This window comes from Oncorhynchus masou, chromosome 13 (assembly GCF_036934945.1).
Source record: "Oncorhynchus masou masou isolate Uvic2021 chromosome 13, UVic_Omas_1.1, whole genome shotgun sequence".
NCBI classification, from domain to species: domain Eukaryota; kingdom Metazoa; phylum Chordata; class Actinopteri; order Salmoniformes; family Salmonidae; genus Oncorhynchus; species Oncorhynchus masou.
This window is the reverse complement of record NC_088224.1, coordinates 42116858-42124384: the sequence shown is the minus strand read 5'-3', so window position 1 is coordinate 42124384 and position 7527 is coordinate 42116858. Positions and strand designations below refer to the sequence as shown.

The window sequence follows — 7527 nt, the reverse complement described above, 5'->3', positions numbered from 1 at the left end:
CTGAATTATTGCATTTATAATGCTATTTTACACACTTTGTCATGAGGCTAAGAGAAAATGTTGCAGTATTAAAACTAATTGTCTGTAATTCTACTCTTTTTGCCATGGGTCAGAGAGAGCAATGTGCTCTTTTATAGCTCATCTCATGCCATTGTTCACATTCAGCAGAATCAAGAATAATCGCGTGTTTCGAGTACACTCCACTCAATATTTTATAATCCACAACGACACGGCTACTGCCGCAGCCTTGCGGATGGCTACATGTACACCACGACGAGTGTAATAGCCCAATCAGGATTAAAACAAATAAAACATAAAATAAACAAAAAGGCACAAAATAAACAAGTTAATGACGGAAATATCTTCCCAATGGCCCTGTATAACTCCGACGGTAAATGTCGTTTGACCCTTCAACAGTGTCAAATTCTGAAGCCCTAATCTCGCATTTTCGAACAAGCGACGTCAACACCTCCTAGTTCGCGTTTTCCATTTTAATTTAGGTAGGTACCAGGTCGGTACCTTTGGACTGTCTTTATCACATGACTCGTGTGTTTGTCCGGGTGATCTGTACATCCATCTCAGCATTTCAGTGTCGCTGAATATCATATTTTAAACTGTAACCTTCATGGATATGGTTGAACAGAGTTTGGACAGCTATTAGAGGTAAGAAAACGCGTCCTATGCTCACCGCTCGTAATAACTTCCCAAGCCTAGGCACCTTCTTCCTTAGCAACACATTAGCGCCACCTTTATTAATGTATTTTCAGTAATATATTTCGTTATTGGTTACATGAAACGGGCTATATTTTGCCCACGCTTGCATAATGTATTATTATTATTATTATTATTATTTACAACGATTCCATTTTGATATCATTATGCAATATTCCACTATGGGTTTGATAATGATAATAATAATAATAATTGAAAGCCCTTCTGAACAGCACTGTTATGAGCTGTGCCTTAAAAAAGTGTTTTAGCCTCTGTTTGAAGGATTACGGGGGCGTTACCATTTGTCAATGTTTTGGAGGGAAAGTGTTGACCTGCTGATGCATGCAAGTTCCATTGACTGATTATCCCAAAGTTAAATTCGTATACATTTTACTGATTCAACTTCAGCAGACTAGTATGCCACATTTTCTTCCGCAAATACCAGGGGGCACTCTTGCTACTTATATCAGTGTACAGTGCACAGTCAATTATAGTTACATTTTAGGATACAAGTATCACACTTGGTACACTAATACAAGATCCATTAAGGAACATTTTAAATATTGCAGGCAGTCTGGGAAGCCTACCAGTCAATCCAGATTTCCTGTTAGGGTAAAATCATTCCAAACAATATAACATTACAAAGTCATTGTTATATACCCACTAAATAAACCCCACTGATAATATAGACAACATTTCTGATAACAAAAGGCTATTCCATGCAAGACATTGCCAAGAAACTGAAGATCTCGTACAACGCTGTGATCTACTCACTTCACAGAACAGCGTAAACTGGCTCTAACCAGAATAGAAAGAGGAGTGGGAGGCCCTAGAAATATCTTCACAGCATAGCTGATTGACTCAAACGCATTAATAACTTGTTAGGGCTAGGGCTTCCGCTAGCAACAACCGCTGAAAAAGCAGAGTGCAAAATTCAAAAACATTTTTTTAGAAATATTTAACTTTCATACATTCACAAGTGCAAGACACCAAATTAAAGCTTAACTTCTTGTTAATCTAACCATCATATCCGATTTCAAAAAGGCTTTACAGTGAAAGCACACCATATGATTATGTTAGGTCAGAGTCTCGTCACAAGAAGCAGAAATAGAGATACAATTAATCACTAACCTTTGATGATCGTCATCAGATGGTACTCATAGGACTTCATGTTACACAATACATGTATGTTTTGTTCGATAAAGTACAAATTTCTATCCAAAAACGTCAGTTTACATTGGCGCTTTATGGTCAGTAATGTTGTGCCTCGAAAACATCCGGAGAATTTTCAGAGAGCCACATCAATTTACAGAAATACTCATATTATGCACAGAAGTATAGATATACTTCTCCTTAATTCACTGTGTGTCAGATTTCAAAAAAGCTTTAAGGAAAAAGCAAACCATGCAATAATCTGAGTACGGCGCTCAGACACAAAAACAAGCCATGTTGTGGAGTCAGTAAAAGTCAGAAATAGCGTTATAAATATTCACTTACCTTTGATGATCTTCATCAGAATGCACTCCCAGGAATCCCAGTTCCACAATAAATGTTTTTTTTTTGAGAAAGTCCATCATTTATGTCCAAATAACTCCTTTTGTTAGCGCGTTTAGTAAACAAATCCAAACTCACGAGGTGCGGGCAAGTCCAGGTGAAAGTTCAGACGAGAAGTTCAAAAAGTTATATTACAGTTCGTAGACACATGTCAAACGATGTATAGAATCAATCTTTAGGATGTTTTTAACATAAATCTTCAATAATGTTCCAACCGGAGAATTCCTTTGTCTTTAGAAATGCAATGGTATGCAGGTCGCTCTCACGAGTGTGCGCGTGATCAGCTCATGCCACTCTGGCAGACCTCTTACTCAATCAGCTCTCATTCGCCCCCACTTCACAGTAGAAGCCTCAAACAAAGTTCTAAAGACTGTTGACATCTAGTGGAAGCCTTAGGAAGTGCAATATGACCCCATATATACTGTATATTCAATAGGCGATGAGTTGAAAACTACAAACCTCAGATTTCCCACTTCCTGGTTGGATTTTTTCAGGTTTTTGCCTGCCATATGAGTTCTGTTATACTCACAGACATCATTCAAACAGTTTTAGAAACTTCAGAGTGTTTTCTGTCCAATACTACTAATAATATGCATATATTTGTAACTGGGCCTGGGTAGCAGGTAGTTTACTCTGGGCACGCTTTTCATCCAAACGTGAAAATGCTGCCCCCTATCCCAAACAGGATTTATGAAGGAAAGAGATTACACAAATGAACTTTTAACAAGGCACACCAGTGAATTTAAATGCATTTCAGGTGACAAACTCATGAAGCTGGTTGAGGGAATGCCAAGAGTGTGCAAAGCTGTCAAGGCAAAGAGTGGCTACTTCGAGAATCTCAAATATAACATATGTTGATTTGTTTAACACTTTTCTGTTACTACATGATTTCATGTGTGTTATTTCATAGTTTTGATGTCTTCATTATTCTCTGTATAAAATAGTAAAAATAAAGAAAAACCCTTGAATTAGTAGGTGTGTCCAAACTTTTGACTGGTATTGTAAAGGTTTTAGACTGCTCAATTAAAAAAAACTCTTGGTTGACTTAACAGCCTGTCGACCAAACAATTGACCAGTCAACTAAATGGGGTCAGTCCTAAATGGTTCCAATAGTTTTTCCACCATTCATTTTTCACATAGGGGATTTTAGGCTTCCCCTACAGTGACGTTTTGATAACCATGTAAATATCTCAACCAAGGTGTTTTTTATCAATATATTTTCCTGTATTCCCACCCCCCCCCCCACACACAAAAAAATGCAACGCCAATTAGCTGCTCTCATCCAGCTGATCTGGATGAGACTGCCGAATCGAGGCAAAGGTAAGAATCTCTGGATGAAATAATGTTAACTACATTTAGTAATTAATAAATTGGCTCTATTTCCTTAAATGTACAATTATGTGAACTGCCTTGGGCAAGTTACACATTTACACAATACCTGTTTGTAAAGGTGTCAGCTAAAGATGACATGCAGGAATTTGTAGTCTTGATATCTACTTTGAGGCTAATTAGCACTTTGGAATATGAGAGTAAATAGAGCCAAATATATTGATAAAACTCACAATGTCCAAAAGAGATTTACACAGTTATCAAAACACATCCCTTATGTAAGTGTTTCAAAAATCCCATATGGGAAAAATGAATGGTGGAAAAACCATTTCCCTGTTTGACCATTAGGTTTTATGGGTATTATGACACATCCACTGTGGGGCTTTATAAGCAAGTTGCATAACATAAAAGGTAAAGGTGATAAGGACAAATCTATTAAACCAATAAATCTCAAATAAGGAAATTACATGACATCTTAACATTATGACTTAACAAACTATTTTTTTATGAGCCTATCAAGGCAGTCCTGATAATTAGTGACAAGTGTGTGACATTTAGAGAGAGTCAACAGGTGAAATCAGCTTGGTTAATCAAGTTCATCTCAGTAGTATGCTGCTCCACTCTGAGGGCTTTTGTACAGGTGCCAACCAGCTGTATAGGGCCGTATTGGACACGATTCGCATGGCCATATCTCCATAAATAATCGGTACATACAGCCCAATGATGCCTTAAAATGTTTGAGGGGATCTGGAAAGCAATAAAATGGCCCAAAGATGCCATATACATATCCCTTAAAATCTTAGTAGAAAAGTGGTGAAAACGTGTGCCAACTCACTACTGCTGAAAACGTGTGCCAACTCACTACTGTTGAAAACGTGTGCCAACTTACTACTCTTTGTACATTGTTTCATAGCTAGTTCCAATAGTTTACATGTAAACACTACAAACTATTATGTGTGTTACCTGAAGTCTACTGATTGCAATGATATATAATGATATTCAGTTTTATGTCAATTTTAAGACAAATGACAGGAAACCTGTGTACACTTTTTATATTAAATCCCATTGTAAATGTACACTACATGAATGTACACTAAAAGTATGTGAACATGTGCTCGTCGAACATCTCATTCCAAACTCGTGCATTAATATGGAGTTGGTCCTCCCTTTGCTGCTATAACAGCCTCCACTCTTCTGGGAAGGATTTACACTAGATGTTGGAACATTGCTGCGGGGACTTGCTTCCATTCAGCCACAACAGCATTAGTGAGGTTGCGCACTGATGTTGGCAATCAGGCCTGGCTCGCAGTCGGCGGTCCAATTCATCCCAAAGGTATTCAATGGGGTTGAGGTCAGGGCTCTGTGCAGTACAGTGAAGTTCTTCCACACCATTTCTGTATGGACCTCGATTTGTACACGGGGGCATTGTCATGCTGAAACAGTAAAGGCCCCAAACTGTTGCCACAAAATTGGAAGCACAGAATCGCCTAGAATGTCATTGTATGCTGTAGCTCTAAGATTTCCCTTCACTGGTATTAAGAGGCCTAGCCCGAATCGTGAAAAACAGCCCCAGACCATTATCCCGACTCCACCCAACTACATTAAAACAGATAACGTTCTCCTGGCATCCGCTAAACCCAGATTTGTCTGTCGAACTGCCAGATGTTGAAGCGTTATTCATCACTCCAGAGAAGGTGTTTCCACTGCTCCAGAGTCCAATGGCACCACTCCAGCCGACACTTGGCATTGTGCATGGTGATCTTAGGCTTGTGTGCGGCTGCTCGGCCATGGAAACCCATTTCATGAAGCTCCCAACGAACAGTTCTTGTGCTGACGTTGCTTCCAGAGTCAGTGAGTGTTGCAACCGAGGACAGGCGATTTTTACTTGTATGGCCAACCACTTCGCGACTGAGCCATTGTTGCTCCTAGACGTTTCCACTTCACAATAACAGCACTTACAGTTGACCAGGGCAGCTCTAACAGGGCAGAAATTTGATGAACTGACTTGTTGGAAAGGTGGCATCCTATGACGGTGGCATGTTGAAAGTCACTGAGCTCTTCAGTACGGGATATTCTACTGCCAATGTTTGCCTAATGAGATTGCATGGCTGTGAGATTGTGAAAGTGTGGATTCTAACGTGCTAGTGTGTTTTTCTCAGAGGGTGTGGTGACGGAGGAGCAGACTGCAGTTACCATACAGAGTGTACAGCAGGCCGCAGCTTTTGCGGATCATAATGTTCAATACCAGTTCTGCACAGAGGACAGGTGAGCTCAATCAATGACCCAGGCAATTTTGTCTATATTCTTTCTGATTGTATATTCTATTTATGGTTGTCCGCACCATTTCACCAGCTCAAATTCCTGGTATATCTAAATGTACTTGGATTCTGATTCTATATGAAATGCTTGGCATATTCATGTCCTGACCACCTCCCCTTGACTTTCTTCACTCCAGTTGACCTATCATGTGGTCTAGGTGACAGATGACCAGCTAGAGGCAGCAGCGACGGTACTGGGGCAGTCAGTGTGGTCTTCACTGCTGCATTTACTGGAGTACAGCAAGCAGTAGCATATGTGTGTGTGTGTGTGTGTGTGTGTGTGTGTGTGTATGTGTATGTGTGTGTGTGTGTGTGTGTCTGTGTCTGTGTGTCGTCTGTGTCTGTGTCTGTGTGTGTGTGCACGCGTGGCATACACAATATCATTTTAGTGAAGTATTGATGTTTCATTTACCCCTCTCCTCATTCAGAACCCCTTTAGTAATGGGGGTAGTCCTGCGGAGGAGATGGTGGGAGAGGAGTTTTTTTTGTGCCAATTTCTCTGCTGACGCAGTCAGAGATGGGGCAGCCAAAGCAGTGTCGGTGCAGTCTGACCCAACATTTAAACAGGTCGGAGGTGAGTAGCTTTCTCACTCATCATTATTCGCAATTCATTCAGGACTATCCCTAATCATAGTAGCATTCATGTAGAAGTGTTTAAAATCATATTTTATTCTTGTTCACAGTAAAAGTGACTCCAAAATGACACAATACATTATTTACCATTAATTTCTATTGGGCACAAAATGATCTGAAACACAACCAAAACAAACAGGAAATGATGTAAATATATCACTAGCCACTTTAAACAATGCTACCTTATATAATGTTACTTACCCTACATTATTCATCTCATATGCATACGTATATACTGTACTCTATATCATCGACTGCATCCTTATGTAATACATGTATCACTAGCCACTTTAACTATGCCACTTTGTTTAAATGTACTTGGATTGTTGAAAGTCACTGAGCTCTTCAGTACGGGATATTATCTTTGAAGTGGTCCTGCAGTCACTGGTTATTCTGTCTCAGCTCCCAAAAGTAGTCACATACTTTCGATAAGATCCCTCCTTTCTTCTAAAGAGACGAGGTCACACATGACTTATATTGTAAGAAAACATGATTTCGCCATTGTGGGTGAGTTTCTCGGACATAGATTACTTACTACTCCTGGACTAAAAACCTATTTCAATGGAGTGTTTCGATTGAGCATGCTTTCTTGTCCAGGACTAGGCGTAATTTGTGTCCAGGAAACCATCCCATAAAGTCTGTAAACGTCTTAAATTATATAATTTACCACACCCACTGCTCCAGTCTTAGTACTGTCTATGTTGCAGTCTAGGATGATCTTTGAGAGAGTGATGATCCGGTTGTTGATCTTGTCTCTTCTCCGCCTCTCCACTGCAAATACAAGGATCCCATAGCTTAGTTGTTAAAGCTACAGTGGTTCTTCCTATAAAAGTTGCGTCATACTGCAGCACACCTTGCGGGCTACCGCAGAATTCTAAGGCACGTTATTTAATTGTCAGCCATTGTTGCCATTAATGCTAGTTAGTGCTAGTTTGACCACCAGAGGGCATCTTTGAGAAGCATTTGGCAGTCTTCAATATTG

The 7527-nt window shown here is 39.8% G+C and overlaps 1 long non-coding RNA gene across 1 annotated transcript; it reads left to right on the top strand.

The window, feature by feature from the left end:
* The first annotated feature begins 476 nt into the window (after positions 1 to 476).
* Positions 477 to 6134, top strand: LOC135551442 (uncharacterized). The gene is made up of 3 exons (XR_010457309.1): positions 477 to 663; positions 5754 to 5859; positions 6050 to 6134. It is a non-coding gene; the product is annotated as an uncharacterized LOC135551442 (long non-coding RNA).
* Positions 6135 to 7527: the final 1393 nt, after the last annotated feature.